Raw genomic sequence first — 18,074 nt, 5'->3', positions numbered from 1 at the left:
AGCTGCTTTGTGCGGTGGCAGCTGGCGGTGGCCGGGGGAGCTGCTTTGTGCGGTGGCGGACGGCGCAGCTGCTTTGTGTGGTGGCAGATGGTGCAGCTGCTTTGTGCGGCGGCGGACGGCGCAGCTGCTGTGATTGGCGGCAGCCGGCGGAGCTGATGTGTGCTGTGGTGGCTGGCAGAGCTGCTGTGGTTGGCGGCCGTGGTGGCGGCCGGCAAAGTACAAGCAATTCTGACGATGTCAGTGGTAAAGACTTCAAATAATGGCACCCAGAATACGCGCATGTGCAGATGAAGCTCTTGGTTCAAAAGCTCCAGCTGTGCACGCGCTGCCTCCAGGCACCATTAGTTTGAAGCACATCTTCAGAATAACCCTTGCCTCGCCGCCCCCCTCACAGAACAGAGCCAGCAAGGGGCAGAGCCTGCAGAAAGCAAAACCAGCATTAAGCAGAGCAGAGCCAGCATGGGGCACATCAGAACCAGCATGGAGCAGAGCCAGGACAGAACAGAGCAGCACAAAGCAGAGCAGCGTGGAACAGAGCCTGCAGCCCCAGCACAGCGGTAAGTCACCACCGGATTATAAAACAGACCCCGTATATTTTTTTTTTTACCTATTTTTTACTCTGATTTTGGGGTGCGTCTTATAATCTGGTGCGTCTTATAAAACTAAAAATGTGGTATCTGCACAGTAATAATTATCTGCACAAACAGATATCTTCCTAATGCCCCCTTCACACATCCATGAAAAAACACGCACGTGTGTTACGTCCGTTTTTCGGGTCCGTTTTCCGTTTTTGTGTCCTTTTTTGTGTCTGTGTGCCATCTGTGTGAATGCCGTATGCTAGCCGTGTGTGCGTGTTGATTGTCCGTTTATGCGTGAGAGAAATAACTGACATGTGTATGTGTTGTCCGTGTGAATTTATGTGTGTTTGTGATGCACAATGTCGTAGATACATATCCGCTGACAGCAGACAGTCGCGCGTAGAGAATGAACTGGGGTGAACTTCACCCGACTTCATTGTCATACCGCGGCTCTGTCTGTGTGGCATCCTGATTAGTGGTCACCCGTGAAGGACTCATCGGTGACCGCTAATCACTAGATTGACTGAATGGAGTACCCCTCTCGCATACTCACCGTTCCCCGATCTCCGGCGCGGCGCTACACGGCTGTATACTCCGGCGGCTTTTCCTCTTTTGAAAAAGCCGGCCGCTCATTAATCAATCTCATATTCCCTGCTTTCCCAGCCCACCGGCAAATATGATTGGTTGCAGTGAGACACGCCCACACGCTGAGTGACAGCTGTCTAACTGCAAACAATCGCAGCCGCCGGTGGGTGTGTCACTATGGAGCAGAGAAATAAATAAATAAATTTAAAAACGGCGTGCGGTTCCCCCCCCCAATTTTAATATTAGCCAGATAAAGCCATACGGGAGCTGACAGGAGCGGCGGTGTATACTGCTTCTCCTGTCACATTCATGCAGCAGAGCTGGATGCAACGCTGGAGGTCCGTGGATTACGCCGGACATGGAGGGCTTTGTTGGGGTTAATAAATTGGTAAGGAGGGAATTTGTTAGTGTTTTTTATTTCTAATAAAGGATTTTTCGGGTGTGTCTGTTTTTAAACTAACTTACAGATTAATCATGGAAGGTATCTCGGGGAGACGCCTGACATGATTAATCTAGGATTTAGTGGCAGCTATGGGCTGCCATTAACTCCTTATTACCCCGATTGCCAACGCACCAGGGCAAATCCTGAAGAGCCGGGTAGAGTCCCAGAACTGTCGCATCTAATGTATGCGGCAATTATGGGAGTCTGCTGGCTGATATTGTTAGGCTGGGGGGCTCTCCATAACGTGGGGCTCCCCATCCTGAGAATACCAGCCAGCAGCCATATGGCTTTATCTGGCTGGTATTAAAATTGGGGGGACCGCACGCCGTTTTTTTTAATTATTTATTTATTTCTCTGCTCCATAGTGATACGCCCACCGGCGGCTGCGATTGGTTGCAGTTAGACAGCTGTCACTGAGCGTGGGGGCGTGTCTCACTGCAACCAATCATATTTGCCGGTGGGCGGGGAAAGCAGGGAATACGAGATTGATTAATGAGCGGCCAGCTTTTTCAAAATAGTAAAAGCCGCCGGAGCTTTTATAACAGCAGTGCAGCACCGCGCAGAGATCGGGGAACGGTAAGTATGAGAGAGGGGGGGAACTGACCGACAGACAGCGAGAGGGACAGATAAGACAGAGCGACCGACCAACAGACATAGAGAGAGACCGACCGACCAACGGACTGAGGGACAGAATGAAACAGAAAAAGAAAAAAGACCGACATCACATGAAAAAAGCACAAAACGTACAGGGAGCAAACAGAGATGCATCCGTGTCACTCGGACGTGCGCACAGACCCATTGACTTTCATTGGGTCCGTGCTGCATGTTGCGTGCTGAAAACGGACATGCTTCCGTGCAAAACAGAGACACAAACATAGCACGCACACGGACACACGGACATTATGAAATAACGCACGTGTGTCCTCAAACATTGCATAACATTGGTGCACGTCTGGCTGTGTCTCCGGTATATACGGAAACAGACCAAACACGCACGTGTATCACGGACGTGTGAAGGGGGCCTAAGATAGCCAAATCTAAAAAAACCCACTCCAACTTCCAAAAATATTAAGCTTTGATATTTATCAGTCTTTTGGGTTGATTGAGAACATAATTGTTGATCAATAATAAAAAAATCCTCTAAAATACAACTTGCCTAATAATTCTGCACATGGTGTATATTCACATTCCTTATTAAGCTTAAGTTTATAAACAGTTTGCAGTGTGTAAACCTAGTATAATTAGAGAAATTTGAGTTTGCAATATGATCACTACCTTAACGGAACCTAATTGAACAATTAGGAAGATTAACTGACTTTGTGCCAATATGAGATCAATAATCAAGATTTGGAACTTCCATTCTTGTACACCTTATGGTAGATTTGTACTTTGAGATGCAGACTCATGTGCATTGTGAATCACAAGTAAAAAAGTCTCTGAAAAGATAAATTATGCCAGAATGTAAATGTACAATTCTATTGCCTTTTATAACATTGGAGCATTGTTCATAATTACAACAGGGATATGTGCCTGTCTTAGCTTGTGTAAGGGTCTGTTAACTGAATAATGGTCCAAGTGAGCCTATATGTGCTCATACCAACTAGTCCCTCAGATTTTAGAATCTCCACATCAGTATGGTTTCTTAAAATTTGTTGATATTCAGATTATTTTACGTGTCTGTAGCACAGTCGGAACTTTCAGCTTTATGGAATGACACTTGTTGATGAATGGTAAGAGTTTTTCCTTCTGTTGGGTGGGTCACGTATTCAAGACTTTTCCTTATCTAGTAGATTTTGAAGATAACTTCTTTTAAAAATGCAAAATATGTTGACTAGAGATGAGCGAACCGGTCCCGGTTCGGCTCGAGGCGGTTCGCCGAACGGGGGGTCTGGCTCGAGTTCGGCTCGTCGAACGTTCGACGAACCGAACTCGAGCCCATAGGAAACAATGGCAGGCAATCACAAACACAGTAAAACACCTAGAAAACACCCTCAAAGGTGTCCAAAAGGTGACAAACAACTCACAACACAACACAAACACATGGGAAAGTGACAAGGACATGTACTCATGCGAAAACAAAACAGCTGGACAAGGAAAAAGAGGAGGACACACAGATATAGGCATGGCACGCCCTTCTAAAGTCAAAGTGTAAAACACCGCAAGGTGACTCCAAGCGGAGTCTCCCTTTTTTTCCAAAAATTGGGCCCCACACACCCACCCCTTCAGTGGCAGCAGTTGTGCCCCAGTTGTACACTTCACAGCTAGATTTGCATCAAGCACATTCAAAAATACGCCATTCTTATCCGTCCCCAGGATGACACCGGGGTAGGTAGCAAAGTCTTTCCTGATCCCAGCTCTGTTCATCTTGGCTTCTTTTAAAAACACAGCAAGCAAGGGTTACTCCAAGCGGAGTCTCCCTTTTTTCCAAAAATTGGGCCCCACACACACCCACCCCTTCAGTGGCAGCACTTGGGCCCCAGTTGTACACTTCACAGCTAGATTTGCATCAAGCACATTCAAAAATACGCTATTCTTAACCGTCCCCAGGATGACACCGGGGTAGGTAGCAAAGTCTTTCCTGATCCCAGCTCTGTTCATCTTGGCTTCTTTTAAAAACACAGCAAGCAAGGGTTACTCCAAGCGGAGTCTCCCTTTTTTCCAAAAATTGGGCCACACAGACACCCACCCCATCAGTGGCAGCACTTGGGCCCTAGTTGCAAACAGGATGTTTTGATTTGCATCAAGCACATTCAAAAATACGCTATTCTTAGCCGTCCACAGGATGACACCGGGGTAGGTAGCAAAGTCTTTCCTGATCCCAGCTCTGTTCATCTTGGCTTCTTTTAAAAACACAGCAAGCAAGGGTTACTCCAAGCGGAGTCTCCCTTTTTTCCAAAAATTGGGCCACACAGACACCCACCCCATCAGTGGCAGCACTTGGGCCCTAGTTGCAAACAGGATGTTTTGATTTGCATCAAGCACATTCAAAAATACGCTATTCTTAGCCGTCCCCAGGATGACACCGGGGTAGGTAGCAAAGTCTTTGCTGACCCATGACTTGTTCATCTTGGCTTCTTTTAAAAACAATGTAAGCAAGGGTTACTCCAAGCGGAGTCTCCCTTTTTTCCAAAAATTGGGCCACACAGACACCCACCCCATCAGTGGCAGCACTTGGGCCCTAGTTGCAAACAGGATGTTTTGATTTGCATCAAGCACATTCAAAAATACGCTATTCTTAGCCGTCCCCAGGATGACACCGGGGTAGGTAGCAAAGTCTTTGCTGACCCATGACTTGTTCATCTTGGCTTCTTTTAAAAACAATGTAAGCAAGGGTTACTCCAAGCGGAGTCTCCCTTTTTTCCAAAAATTGGGCCACACAGACACCCACCCCATCAGTGGCAGCACTTGGGCCCTAGTTGCAAACAGGATGTTTTGATTTGCATCAAGCACATTCAAAAATACGCTATTCTTAGCCGTCCACAGGATGACACCGGGGTAGGTAGCAAAGTCTTTCCTGATCCCAGCTCTGTTCATCTTGGCTTCTTTTAAAAACACAGCAAGCAAGGGTTACTCCAAGCGGAGTCTCCCTTTTTTCCAAAAATTGGGCCACACAGACACCCACCCCATCAGTGGCAGCACTTGGGCCCTAGTTGCAAACAGGATGTTTTGATTTGCATCAAGCACATTCAAAAATACGCTATTCTTAGCCGTCCCCAGGATGACACCGGGGTAGGTAGCAAAGTCTTTGCTGACCCATGACTTGTTCATCTTGGCTTCTTTTAAAAACAATGTAAGCAAGGGTTACTCCAAGCGGAGTCTCCCTTTTTTCCAAAAATTGGGCCACACAGACACCCACCCCATCAGTGGCAGCACTTGGGCCCTAGTTGCAAACAGGATGTTTTGATTTGCATCAAGCACATTCAAAAATACGCTATTCTTAGCCGTCCACAGGATGACACCGGGGTAGGTAGCAAAGTCTTTCCTGATCCCAGCTCTGTTCATCTTGGCTTCTTTTAAAAACACAGCAAGCAAGGGTTACTCCAAGCGGAGTCTCCCTTTTTTCCAAAAATTGGGCCACACAGACACCCACCCCATCAGTGGCAGCACTTGGGCCCTAGTTGCAAACAGGATGTTTTGATTTGCATCAAGCACATTCAAAAATACGCTATTCTTAGCCGTCCACAGGATGACACCGGGGTAGGTAGCAAAGTCTTTCCTGATCCCAGCTCTGTTCATCTTGGCTTCTTTTAAAAACACAGCAAGCAAGGGTTACTCCAAGCGGAGTCTCCCTTTTTTCCAAAAATTGGGCCACACAGACACCCACCCCATCAGTGGCAGCACTTGGGCCCTAGTTGCAAACAGGATGTTTTGATTTGCATCAAGCACATTCAAAAATACGCTATTCTTAGCCGTCCCCAGGATGACACTGGGGTAGGTAGCAAAGTCTTTGCTGACCCATGACTTGTTCATCTTGGCTTCTTTTAAAAACAATGTAAGCAAGGGTTACTCCAAGCGGAGTCTCCCTTTTTTCCAAAAATTGGGCCACACAGACACCCACCCCATCAGTGGCAGCACTTGGGCCCTAGTTGCAAACAGGATGTTTTGATTTGCATCAAGCACATTCAAAAATACGCTATTCTTAGCCGTCCCCAGGATGACACCGGGGTAGGTAGCAAAGTCTTTGCTGACCCATGACTTGTTCATCTTGGCTTCTTTTAAAAACAATGTAAGCAAGGGTTACTCCAAGCGGAGTCTCCCTTTTTTCCAAAAATTGGGCCACACAGACACCCACCCCATCAGTGGCAGCACTTGGGCCCTAGTTGCAAACAGGATGTTTTGATTTGCATCAAGCACATTCAAAAATACGCTATTCTTAGCCGTCCACAGGATGACACCGGGGTAGGTAGCAAAGTCTTTCCTGATCCCAGCTCTGTTCATCTTGGCTTCTTTTAAAAACACAGCAAGCAAGGGTTACTCCAAGCGGAGTCTCCCTTTTTTCCAAAAATTGGGCCACACAGACACCCACCCCATCAGTGGCAGCACTTGGGCCCTAGTTGCAAACAGGATGTTTTGATTTGCATCAAGCACATTCAAAAATACGCTATTCTTAGCCGTCCCCAGGATGACACCGGGGTAGGTAGCAAAGTCTTTGCTGACCCATGACTTGTTCATCTTGGCTTCTTTTAAAAACAATGTAAGCAAGGGTTACTCCAAGCGGAGTCTCCCTTTTTTCCAAAAATTGGGCCACACAGACACCCACCCCATCAGTGGCAGCACTTGGGCCCTAGTTGCAAACAGGATGTTTTGATTTGCATCAAGCACATTCAAAAATACGCTATTCTTAGCCGTCCACAGGATGACACCGGGGTAGGTAGCAAAGTCTTTCCTGATCCCAGCTCTGTTCATCTTGGCTTCTTTTAAAAACACAGCAAGCAAGGGTTACTCCAAGCGGAGTCTCCCTTTTTTCCAAAAATTGGGCCACACAGACACCCACCCCATCAGTGGCAGCACTTGGGCCCTAGTTGCAAACAGGATGTTTTGATTTGCATCAAGCACATTCAAAAATACGCTATTCTTAGCCGTCCACAGGATGACACCGGGGTAGGTAGCAAAGTCTTTCCTGATCCCAGCTCTGTTCATCTTGGCTTCTTTTAAAAACACAGCAAGCAAGGGTTACTCCAAGCGGAGTCTCCCTTTTTTCCAAAAATTGGGCCACACAGACACCCACCCCATCAGTGGCAGCACTTGGGCCCTAGTTGCAAACAGGATGTTTTGATTTGCATCAAGCACATTCAAAAATACGCTATTCTTAGCCGTCCACAGGATGACACCGGGGTAGGTAGCAAAGTCTTTCCTGATCCCAGCTCTGTTCATCTTGGCTTCTTTTAAAAACACAGCAAGCAAGGGTTACTCCAAGCGGAGTCTCCCTTTTTTCCAAAAATTGGGCCACACAGACACCCACCCCATCAGTGGCAGCACTTGGGCCCTAGTTGCAAACAGGATGTTTTGATTTGCATCAAGCACATTCAAAAATACGCTATTCTTAGCCGTCCCCAGGATGACACTGGGGTAGGTAGCAAAGTCTTTGCTGACCCATGACTTGTTCATCTTGGCTTCTTTTAAAAACAATGTAAGCAAGGGTTACTCCAAGCGGAGTCTCCCTTTTTTCCAAAAATTGGGCCACACAGACACCCACCCCATCAGTGGCAGCACTTGGGCCCTAGTTGCAAACAGGATGTTTTGATTTGCATCAAGCACATTCAAAAATACGCTATTCTTAGCCGTCCCCAGGATGACACCGGGGTAGGTAGCAAAGTCTTTGCTGACCCATGACTTGTTCATCTTGGCTTCTTTTAAAAACAATGTAAGCAAGGGTTACTCCAAGCGGAGTCTCCCTTTTTTCCAAAAATTGGGCCACACAGACACCCACCCCATCAGTGGCAGCACTTGGGCCCTAGTTGCAAACAGGATGTTTTGATTTGCATCAAGCACATTCAAAAATACGCTATTCTTAGCCGTCCACAGGATGACACCGGGGTAGGTAGCAAAGTCTTTCCTGATCCCAGCTCTGTTCATCTTGGCTTCTTTTAAAAACACAGCAAGCAAGGGTTACTCCAAGCGGAGTCTCCCTTTTTTCCAAAAATTGGGCCACACAGACACCCACCCCATCAGTGGCAGCACTTGGGCCCTAGTTGCAAACAGGATGTTTTGATTTGCATCAAGCACATTCCAAATCCACAAGCATTTACTCTCCCCAGGATGACACAGGGGTAGTAAATTCCTTCTGGATCCATGACTTGTTCATTTTGATGAACGTCAGTCTGTCCACATTGTCACTGGACAGACGCGTGCGCTTATCTGTCAGCACACACCCAGCAGCACTGAATACACGTTCAGAGACAACGCTGGCAGCTGGACACGACAAAATCTCCAAGGCGTAAGTTGCGAGCTCTGGCCATTTTTGTAGGTTTGAAGCCCAAAAGGAGCAAGGCTCCAGTTGCACAGTCATGGCATCGATGTTCATTTGGAGATACTCCTGTATCATCCTCTCCAGCCGTTGACTATGTGTCAGACTTGTTGTCTCTGGTGGCCTTGCAAAAGAGGGTCTAAAAAAATTATGAAAAGATTCCATAAAATTGCTGTTACCGGCACCAGAAAAGGTCCTACTGGTACGGGTAGACTGTTGAAGATGACGAGACCGTCCCATGTTTGTCAAGTTACAACTGGGAGATTCACTCCCTGCACCTGCACGGTTGTTTGGTGGAAAAGCCGAGCTAAGATCTAGTAACAGCTTCTGCTGATACTCCTGTATACGTGCGTCCCTTTCTATGGCTGGAATTATGTCACAAAATTTGGACTTGTACCGGGGATCTAATAGTGTGGCAATCCAGTAGTCATCATCACTTCTAATTTTGACAATACGACTGTCATGTTGGAGGTAGTGCAACAAAAAGGCACTCATGTGTCTTGCGCAGCCATGCGGACCAAGTCCATGCTGTGTTTGTGGCATAGAGGTGCTACCCGTTCTTTCTTCCTCTGACATCTGACCCCAACCTCTTTCAACTGAAATTTGACCAAGGTCTCCCTCATCCGCTGAGTCTTCCATGTCCATGGACAGTTCGTCCTCCATTTCTTCATGTTCTCCTGCACCTTGCTCAACATTTCGCCTGCTACTATGCGCCCTTGTCGATCCCTGTCCCCCATGGTCCCATGCCTGCTGCGTTGGTGATGATGAACGTCTGGACCTTGGTGATGTTGTTGTCCCTTGCGCATATGAATCCTCCTGTAGTTCCTCCCCTTCATGTTGTCCCACCCCCTGACTCCGAATAGTGTTTAGCGTGTGCTCCAGCATGTAAATGACTGGAATCGTCATGCTGATAATGGCATTGTCAGCGCTAAACATATTCGTCGCCATGTCGAAACTGTGCAGAAGGGTGCATAGGTCCTTGATCTGAGACCACTCCATCAGGGTGATCTGCCCCACCTCTGCATCTCGTTGGCCCAGGCTATACGTCATGACGTATTGCACCAGGGCTCTGCGGTGCTGCCACAGTCGCTGTAACATGTGGAGAGTTGAATTCCAGCGTGTCGCCACATCGCATTTCAGGCGATGAACCGGCAGGCCGAAAGACTTCTGGAGCGATGCAAGTCGCTCTGCTGCGGCGCTTGAACGGCGGAAGTGAGCTGACAGTTTTCGTGCCCTGTTCAGAAGGCCATCTAGGCCGGGATAGTGTGTTAAAAATTGCTGCACGACAAGGTTCAACACGTGAGCCATACAAGGTACGTGTGTCACCTTGCCCAGGCGAAGTGCCGCACCCAGGTTTGCAGCATTGTCGCACACGGCCTTACCAGGCTGCAGTTTGAGTGGAGACAACCATTTATTAAACTCGGACCGCAAAGCTGACCACAACTCCTCAGCTGTGTGACTCTTATTACCAAGACATGTCAAGCTAAAGACCGCCTGATGCCGTTGCGCTCTGCTGCCAGCATAGTAATGAGGGGTGCGTGATTCCTTCTGCGCAGTGAGAACGCTGGTGGCCTGACCAGGCAGGCTTGGGGCGGAGGTGGAGGACCCAGATGAGGTGGAGGATGCAGAAGCAGTGGCGGAACTTGGACAGACAGAGGATTGACACACAAGTCGTGGGGACGGCAAGACTTGTGCAGCAGACCCTTCACCATCTATCACCATAGTTACCCAGTGCCCAGTCAGCGACATGTAACGTCCCTGTCCATGCTTACTGGTCCAAGTATCGGTGGTGAAATGCACCCGTTCACACACAGAGTTTCTCAAGGAAGCGGTGATGTTGTGTGCGACATGCTGGTGTAGCGCGGGCACACCTTTCTTAGAGAAGTAGTGGCGACTAGGCATCTGGTACTGGGGCACAGCGACAGACATAAGGTCTCTAAAATCCTGTGTGTCCACTAGGCGGAAAGGCAGCATTTCGGTAGCCAACAGCTTACAGAGGGATAGAGTCAACCTCTTAGCTTTGTCATGGGTCGGAGGAAGTGGCCTTTTATTTGACCACATCTGAGGGACAGAGATCTGGCTGCTGTGTGTAGACGGTGTTGAGTAGGGTGTCCCTGGAAAAATGCAGGTTTGTGAGGAAAGTGCAGGCGGAGACATGATGTTGCCTTCATCCAACGTTGGTGCTATCGATGTCTGAGAGAGCTGTACACACTCACTTGTTTCCCCTTCCAAACCAACTGACGACCTTACAAGCAAACTGCCTGTTGCGGTTACAGTGGTGGAAGTTTTGCGTGGAAAAACAGGTGTGGCAGCTGTCCCCACAGTCCTAGAAGATGAAGAGCGCGCGGATGCAGTGGAAGGGGCGGGCGGTGGATGGTTCGCTCCGCTAGGCCGCATTGCAGCACGGTGAGCTTCCCACCGGGACTTATGATATTTATTCATGTGACGATTCATGGAAGAAGTTGTCAAACTGCTGAGCTTTTGACCTCTACTAAGAGAATCATGACAAATGTTACATATCACATGAGTTGGGCGATCTTTTTCGATGTGAAAAAAGGACCAGGCTAGGCAAGGCTTAGAGGCCATGCGACCTGTTGATCCACCCCGAATAATGCTCATAGGCAGAGTGGTGGCTGAGGATGCAGTTGTAGACGTGCTACCAGTGCTCCGACTCTGTCCAGGAAGGCGCAAGGTAACTTCGTCGTCGGTTGCATCCTCCTCCACCGCCTCTGTTGACCTCCTCGAGTGCCTGACTGGGGGTTGACAGTAGGTGGGATCTAGAACGTCATCATCAATTGTTGTGTTTGCACTCCCCTCCCCCTCAGACCGAGCCTCTTCTTGCCCTGACGGAATATTTAAGTTGTCATCCCAATCGGGTATCTGCGTCTCATCTTCATCAGTATGTTCCTCATTGTCTATAACCACAGGTGTTACAGTTTGTGACAAAGGGTCAACATTATGCTCAGAAACTTGGTCCTCACGGCCTGAATCTGAGTCACAAAGGTTCTGGGCATCACTGCAGACCATTTCCTGTTCTGTACTCACTGTAGCTTGGGAGCAGACCTCTGATTCCCAGGCTATAGTGTGACTGAACAGCTCTGCAGACTCAGCCATCTCAGTTCCACCATACTGTGCAGGGCTGATGGAGACTTCAGAGCTGGGAGAAATCAAGTGTGATTGGGATGACAACTCAGAGGACTGGTGTTTTTTGGATGCGGTACTTGAAGTGGCTGAGAGGGCACTTGTTGGACCACTTGAGATCCATTCAAGCATTTTCCTTTTTTGCCCATCATCTACCTTTCTTCCTGTTGTTCGTGTCCGTAAAAAAGGGAGCACATCGGATTGTCCACGGTAAGTAGTAGACATCTTACTTTTGCTGGTAGATGGTCTATCTTCAGCAGATGATAATGGAGCTTTGCCACCTTCCCCACGGACAAAACCTTTTTTGCCTTTTCCACCACGCCTCTTCCCCTTTCCACCAGCATCTGTCATTTTGCCACTCATGTTGATTGCGACAAGATTGTGGACTGAAAATGTGGTAGTAAAAATTGAGAGGTGGTGAAGATTGCAGTGGTGGTCTAGCTTTATTAACAGCAGAATAATAAAGAATAAATATCCCTGACAATGCAACTTAGTTATAATTAGTTGGAGTGTGCAACGCAGGCAGACGTGCTGCAAATGTCTTTGCACTAGTGGGACTATAGCAAAGTCCAATAGCCACGTATAGGATGCCACTAGGTACACTGAGTGTTTGCTAGTATAATGGCTTGGTTAGAATGAGTTGTAGTGTGCAACGCAGGCAGACGCGCTCTGCAAATGTCTTTGCACTAGTGGGACTATAGCAAAGTCCAATAGCCACGTATAGGATGCCACTAGGTACACTGAGTGTTTGCTAGTATAATGGCTTGGTTAGAATGAGTTGTAGTGTGCAACGCAGGCAGACGCGCTCTGCAAATGTCTTTGCACTAGTGGGACTATAGCAAAGTCCAATAGCCACGTATAGGATGCCACTAGGTACACTGAGTGTTTGCTAGTATAATGGCTTGGTTAGAATGAGTTGTAGTGTGCAACGCAGGCAGACGCGCTCTGCAAATGTCTTTGCACTAGTGGGACTATAGCAAAGTCCAATAGCCACGTATAGGATGCCACTAGGTACACTGAGTGTTTGCTAGTATAATGGCTTGGTTAGAATGAGTTGTAGTGTGCAACGCAGGCAGACGCGCTCTGCAAATGTCTTTGCACTAGTGGGACTATAGCAAAGTCCAATAGCCACGTATAGGATGCCACTAGGTACACTGAGTGTTTGCTAGTATAATGGCTTGGTTAGAATGAGTTGTAGTGTGCAACGCAGGCAGACGCGCTCTGCAAATGTCTTTGCACTAGTGGGACTATAGCAAAGTCCAATAGCCACGTATAGGATGCCACTAGGTACACTGAGTGTTTGCTAGTATAATGGCTTGGTTAGAATGAGTTGTAGTGTGCAACGCAGGCAGACGCGCTCTGCAAATGTCTTTGCACTAGTGGGACTATAGCAAAGTCCAATAGCCACGTATAGGATGCCACTAGGTACACTGAGTGTTTGCTAGTATAATGGCTTGGTTAGAATGAGTTGTAGTGTGCAACGCAGGCAGACGCGCTCTGCAAATGTCTTTGCACTAGTGGGACTATAGCAAAGTCCAATAGCCACGTATAGGATGCCACTAGGTACACTGAGTGTTTGCTAGTATAATGGCTTGGTTAGAATGAGTTGTAGTGTGCAACGCAGGCAGACGCGCTCTGCAAATGTCTTTGCACTAGTGGGACTATAGCAAAGTCCAATAGCCACGTATAGGATGCCACTAGGTACACTGAGTGTTTGCTAGTATAATGGCTTGGTTAGAATGAGTTGTAGTGTGCAACGCAGGCAGACGCGCTCTGCAAATGTCTTTGCACTAGTGGGACTATAGCAAAGTCCAATAGCCACGTATAGGATGCCACTAGGTACACTGAGTGTTTGCTAGTATAATGGCTTGGTTAGAATGAGTTGTAGTGTGCAACGCAGGCAGACGCGCTCTGCAAATGTCTTTGCACTAGTGGGACTATAGCAAAGTCCAATAGCCACGTATAGGATGCCACTAGGTACACTGAGTGTTTGCTAGTATAATGGCTTGGTTAGAATGAGTTGTAGTGTGCAACGCAGGCAGACGCGCTCTGCAAATGTCTTTGCACTAGTGGGACTATAGCAAAGTCCAATAGCCACGTATAGGATGCCACTAGGTACACTGAGTGTTTGCTAGTATAATGGCTTGGTTAGAATGAGTTGTAGTGTGCAACGCAGGCAGACGCGCTCTGCAAATGTCTTTGCACTAGTGGGACTATAGCAAAGTCCAATAGCCACGTATAGGATGCCACTAGGTACACTGAGTGTTTGCTAGTATAATGGCTTGGTTAGAATGAGTTGTAGTGTGCAACGCAGGCAGACGCGCTCTGCAAATGTCTTTGCACTAGTGGGACTATAGCAAAGTCCAATAGCCACGTATAGGATGCCACTAGGTACACTGAGTGTTTGCTAGTATAATGGCTTGGTTAGAATGAGTTGTAGTGTGCAACGCAGGCAGACGCGCTCTGCAAATGTCTTTGCACTAGTGGGACTATAGCAAAGTCCAATAGCCACGTATAGGATGCCACTAGGTACACTGAGTGTTTGCTAGTATAATGGCTTGGTTAGAATGAGTTGTAGTGTGCAACGCAGGCAGACGCGCTCTGCAAATGTCTTTGCACTAGTGGGACTATAGCAAAGTCCAATAGCCACGTATAGGATGCCACTAGGTACACTGAGTGTTTGCTAGTATAATGGCTTGGTTAGAATGAGTTGTAGTGTGCAACGCAGGCAGACGCGCTCTGCAAATGTCTTTGCACTAGTGGGACTATAGCAAAGTCCAATAGCCACGTATAGGATGCCACTAGGTACACTGAGTGTTTGCTAGTATAATGGCTTGGTTAGAATGAGTTGTAGTGTGCAACGCAGGCAGACGCGCTCTGCAAATGTCTTTGCACTAGTGGGACTATAGCAAAGTCCAATAGCCACGTATAGGATGCCACTAGGTACACTGAGTGTTTGCTAGTATAATGGCTTGGTTAGAATGAGTTGTAGTGTGCAACGCAGGCAGACGCGCTCTGCAAATGTCTTTGCACTAGTGGGACTATAGCAAAGTCCAATAGCCACGTATAGGATGCCACTAGGTACACTGAGTGTTTGCTAGTATAATGGCTTGGTTAGAATGAGTTGTAGTGTGCAACGCAGGCAGACGCGCTCTGCAAATGTCTTTGCACTAGTGGGACTATAGCAAAGTCCAATAGCCACGTATAGGATGCCACTAGGTACACTGAGTGTTTGCTAGTATAATGGCTTGGTTAGAATGAGTTGTAGTGTGCAACGCAGGCAGACGCGCTCTGCAAATGTCTTTGCACTAGTGGGACTATAGCAAAGTCCAATAGCCACGTATAGGATGCCACTAGGTACACTGAGTGTTTGCTAGTATAATGGCTTGGTTAGAATGAGTTGTAGTGTGCAACGCAGGCAGACGCGCTCTGCAAATGTCTTTGCACTAGTGGGACTATAGCAAAGTCCAATAGCCACGTATAGGATGCCACTAGGTACACTGAGTGTTTGCTAGTATAATGGCTTGGTTAGAATGAGTTGTAGTGTGCAACGCAGGCAGACGCGCTCTGCAAATGTCTTTGCACTAGTGGGACTATAGCAAAGTCCAATAGCCACGTATAGGATGCCACTAGGTACACTGAGTGTTTGCTAGTATAATGGCTTGGTTAGAATGAGTTGTAGTGTGCAACGCAGGCAGACGCGCTCTGCAAATGTCTTTGCACTAGTGGGACTATAGCAAAGTCCAATAGCCACGTATAGGATGCCACTAGGTACACTGAGTGTTTGCTAGTATAATGGCTTGGTTAGAATGAGTTGTAGTGTGCAACGCAGGCAGACGCGCTCTGCAAATGTCTTTGCACTAGTGGGACTATAGCAAAGTCCAATAGCCACGTATAGGATGCCACTAGGTACACTGAGTGTTTGCTAGTATAATGGCTTGGTTAGAATGAGTTGTAGTGTGCAACGCAGGCAGACGCGCTCTGCAAATGTCTTTGCACTAGTGGGACTATAGCAAAGTCCAATAGCCACGTATAGGATGCCACTAGGTACACTGAGTGTTTGCTAGTATAATGGCTTGGTTAGAATGAGTTGTAGTGTGCAACGCAGGCAGACGCGCTCTGCAAATGTCTTTGCACTAGTGGGACTATAGCAAAGTCCAATAGCCACGTATAGGATGCCACTAGGTACACTGAGTGTTTGCTAGTATAATGGCTTGGTTAGAATGAGTTGTAGTGTGCAACGCAGGCAGACGCGCTCTGCAAATGTCTTTGCACTAGTGGGACTATAGCAAAGTCCAATAGCCACGTATAGGATGCCACTAGGTACACTGAGTGTTTGCTAGTATAATGGCTTGGTTAGAATGAGTTGTAGTGTGCAACGCAGGCAGACGCGCTCTGCAAATGTCTTTGCACTAGTGGGACTATAGCAAAGTCCAATAGCCACGTATAGGATGCCACTAGGTACACTGAGTGTTTGCTAGTATAATGGCTTGGTTAGAATGAGTTGTAGTGTGCAATGCAGGCAGACGCGCTCTGCAAATGTCTTTGCACTAGTGGGACTATAGCAAAGTCCAATAGCCACGTATAGGATGCCACTAGGTACACTGAGTGTTTGCTAGTATAATGGCTTAGTTATCAGTTGGAGTGTGCAGAGGACAAGAGGGTACAGTGGCAGGATTGTGGTGCTCTGGGTAGAGGAATGGAAGACTGCCTTTCTATTCCCTCCTAATGGTGAAATGCAGGTAGGAAATCCCTGACCTGGGCTACACAGACGCTGTTGCTGTTTGCAGGACCTGTCACCTATGGCTCTCTGACCCTGCCGGTTGGAGCCCTTAAAAGGACTGCTATAAAGTGCTCTCCCTAAGCTGTCTAACGCTGTGTATGCAGCGCATACAGCTGTATCGGCTATAGGACTCAGGAAGACGGAGCTGCGACAGTGATGTCTGACACCAAAGACGCAGAAGGCAGATAATGGCGTCCGTGAAGAAAATGTCCGGTTTTATAATGCAGGGACATGTGACATGCAGATCCTATCACACATGCCGTTGCTTCTCTGGCTCAAAGTCCACTTAGCTGTGTGTGTGTCTGGGATTGGCTGACATGCTGGCCCGCCCCACAAGACGCGCGCGCTTAGGGAAGGAAGACAAGAAAAAAAAAAAAAAAAAATGGCGATCGCCATTATAGAAACAGCAGTGATCTGAAGGCGCTGTTCACGCACACTATACACTGAAATGTGATAATAGTTTGATTCACAGAGTGACTTACACTATTACAGCAGAAACCAAGCTATGATTTAGCTGTTTTTTGGCTGCTAGAACCGTTCTCGAACGTTTCTAGAACTACCGAGCTTTTGCAAAAAGCTCGAGTTCTAGTTCGATCTAGAACATGCCCCAAAATCACTCGAGCCGCGAACTGGAGAACCACGAACCACGAACCGCGCTCAACTCTAATGTTGACCTAAATTGTCCACTAACATACAGTAAAATATTGAAGAATTCCAGAGCTATTACAAAATAAAGTGACACATCAGATTTGAAAAATGGGGCTTGAACATTATGGGCCAAAAGTGACTCTGTTCTTAAGAGGTTAAAGACTTCAAAAAATAATCTATTTTTTTTCTAGATGCTAAAGCCTGTGCTTACCCTATACCTGGGATATAACACCGGGGAACAATTTTGAACCTAATTTTAGTTGAGTTGGATTTTCTGCTGATCTAGACTAAAATAGGCATGCTGATTTCCACAGTACAGTAAGTTTTCTCCTATCACAACAAATTTTGGTACACAGCTTATCTTAATATGATTACTCTAGGCTGGATTGAGGGTATCATTAGTGCTCTCCTATTGGCCAAGAGCAAATTGCCCTCAATGGGGAGGAATTTGAGGACTGGCAAAAGGCGGTCATTTGTCTATACTATTCAATTGCACTTTGAGGCAGTGTGGCAAGATGTTGTGTGTTGCTCTTTATAATGATTGATTGCTCTCGGTGAGTGAAACAAAATATAATATTGTAGTTCTGATACCTTTTAATAGCTAACAAAAATTAAATAAATAATGTGGCAAAGCAAGTTTTTGAGACTCCTCGGGTCTCTTCATCAGATATGATACTTTTATACCTTGCCTGGAACTAAGGAGTCTCAAAAGCTTGCTTTGTATCATCAATCATTTTATTTCTGTAGCTATTAAGAGGTATCAGATCTATAAGATTATAATTTTGTTTCTCTCAGGCCTCCGACACACATCCGTTAAAAACATGTGTGTTTTGTCCGTTTTCGTATATACCGGAGACACAGACAAACGTGCACCAATGTTAATCTATGTTTGTGGTCAAACTTGCATTTTTTATCATGTCCGTGTCTGTG

The sequence above is a fragment of the Anomaloglossus baeobatrachus genome, chromosome 2 (genome assembly GCF_048569485.1).
Source record: "Anomaloglossus baeobatrachus isolate aAnoBae1 chromosome 2, aAnoBae1.hap1, whole genome shotgun sequence".
NCBI lineage: Eukaryota > Metazoa > Chordata > Amphibia > Anura > Aromobatidae > Anomaloglossus > Anomaloglossus baeobatrachus.
Note: the sequence above shows the minus strand (reverse complement) of the source record.